Source organism: Macrobrachium nipponense, chromosome 8, assembly GCF_015104395.2.
Source record: "Macrobrachium nipponense isolate FS-2020 chromosome 8, ASM1510439v2, whole genome shotgun sequence".
Classification (NCBI taxonomy): domain Eukaryota; kingdom Metazoa; phylum Arthropoda; class Malacostraca; order Decapoda; family Palaemonidae; genus Macrobrachium; species Macrobrachium nipponense.
The window spans coordinates 83,894,334-83,896,833 of record NC_087203.1 but is presented as its reverse complement, the minus strand read 5'-3'; the positions used below and the strand labels follow the sequence as shown (position 1 = coordinate 83,896,833).

Here is a 2,500-nt window from a genome sequence, read left to right as displayed (position 1 = left end):
TGGACATATTTCACCAAAAACAAATTATTCCTAACACAGATTGAGTTCGCTCAACCTTTTGTTTATAAAATCGATCTAGTTCGAATTACTTTTGCCTGTATAAATGAGATACGGTAAAACCTTCTACTACGTAAATATTGCGATTAGTTTCTAACTTTATCAAATCATCCTCCTAATTTATTCGCACAAATTAATCAGGACGATTTGCACTGCACGCGACAGTCGTGACAGGTAATTTGCAAATCGTCCTGTTCGCTGACATTCGTACTGTGGATACGATCATGAGCCGAGCCAATTACTTCCTCTCGGCGTAACTTGTCAAAATAATTTTTTGTTGTAAATCAAAACATATCTCAGAATTCTCTGGAATTCATACTACGAAGGTTAAGCATACAAGTTTTACTAAGGTTTTATTTTGAAAGTAATTTTTTCAACATTAAATCTTAAGGCCGCCACTAACGATCGATTATACCTGCGCAGATATGCCTGGACAGTCGGCCTGTGCAGGCAAAACTGAACGTTGGTTCAGTTTTGCCTGAGCAGGCCGACTGTGCAGGCATAACTGCGCAGGTATAACTGAGCGTTAAGGCTGGTCCACACGCTACGTTTTGCACAACCTTTTGTCTGCACTGTTCAAGACGTTGCAGATAAAACGTTGCGTGTGGACAGGAAAACAGCGCAGTTTTGACTCCAGCGCAAGACGGTACAGTTGAACTAGGAGAGCATAGATATCCATGAACTGTGCAGACAAGTCGGTACGTGTAGACGGTAGCACCGTCTTTCGTTTCATTTTGTGCCTCAGTTTTAATTCAACAAGCGACAATGGCAGACCTTAGGCAATGTTCTCGATAGTTCCTCACATAATTTATAGCATTGTACGAAAGTTTCCCATGCATTTATGGTAGATAAAATACGATTAAAAAACCAAATTATACGCAATTAATAATACAAATAATTTACAATCAACCATTGCTAATAATAATAAAACTAATAATAATAATAATAATAATAATAACAGCAACAGAAGAGTTGTTGAATTTCCTCTTATTGATTTCTGTGGCCTAAGACTTTTTGTCTTTACGTCTGAAATTGGCTGTGAGAAAATTAAACAGACCGTACACACACACAACACGTCAAAATTGACAAAAGGAGTACCTCCTCCATGACGATGTTGACAAAACTGAGCGAAACTCGTGCAAACATCATGGTACCGTGTAGACGCAATAAAATTGTAAGGTTTTCATTCCGTCTTAAGACTGCGCAGACAAATTGTTGTGCAAAACGGAGCGTGTGGACCTGCCTTTAGTGCTGGCTCCAGAAAAGAAGAGAAAATACGAACCAGCACAACAGTCACTGCCACATTCATATTTTATTTATTGAATCGCAGGTAAACCTGGAACGTTTGCTGCTTCATACTTCTTCATAGGAGCCTCAACAGCAGTATGTCGAAACCCAATACATACACAGGGCCATTTAATCCATGTAATCTCCAATTTCCTGAGCACTAAGGCCTTTCATTACCAGTACCTCTTTTATACCATATATTCAGCTTTTATTCTAGTTCATCATCTTTTCCTCCCTCCCTCCCTCTTGACGCTTATCATCCTTCATTCTTCTCACATGACCAAACCATCTCAGATAATATGATCAGACCTTTCACCTAGTCTAAATGTTTTACTAGTTCTTCGCATTTCCCACTCTTTCTGTATATTTCCACCTTCGTACACTCTTACCCCGCCTCATAGGTGTTTTCTAATCTTTAGCACACACCTTAATTGATTCACCTATTCCCACCTCTTCTCTCTTCATACCTATAATTGTTATATTAACTGCTAAGTATTAGCTACATTTCATAGTTCCATAAGTTTTTCTGAGCCATGGAAGCCACATGCAGATTTTTTACGCTTTTCAAACCTTGCACATATTATTTTTTATAACTAACACCTGATTCACACTCCATAACGCTTGTCTAAAGCCATTCTGCGAATCCCTTATAAAACTTCTTTTATATTTTACTTTCTCAGTTAAGTTCGTACCATAGAGATTTTTTACTGGGGTATTTGTTAATTTCATGCCTCTACCGGGCAGTATTCATATAAGTTTTATAACCTTTAACTATTCTTGCTGATTCCTTTGAATCATTTATCGCTTCCATACTTTATCCATATATAGGTATACAGATTGATATACATATGCATGTATAACTGAATCACGAAAGTTTGGAACGTGATAAATGCAAAGGTATAAGCCACGAAGTGTTTATCTTTCCTTCGTGGCTTATACCTTTATTTATACATATGCATGTATGTATATGTAAATAGATAAATCCATAGACAGATTTTGTGAGTGTGTGTTTGTGTGCGTTTGTGTGTTCGTGTGGGACAGTGAGAGAGAAAGAAAGGCGGCAAGAGATAGGATGTTAAATTAAATTTAATCACAATATTGTTTTCCACCGCAGTTGAGATAAAACTCAAAAACTGAACCTGATCTCTTTAGCATC

At 37.5% G+C, this 2,500-nt stretch overlaps 1 protein-coding gene across 1 annotated transcript in view; it reads right to left on the bottom strand.

The window, feature by feature from the left end:
• LOC135222895 (delta-sarcoglycan-like) overlaps nt 1-2,500 on the bottom strand; it is a gene marked incomplete in the record, with an annotated part of 788,261 nt that overhangs the window by 783,799 nt on the left and 1,962 nt on the right.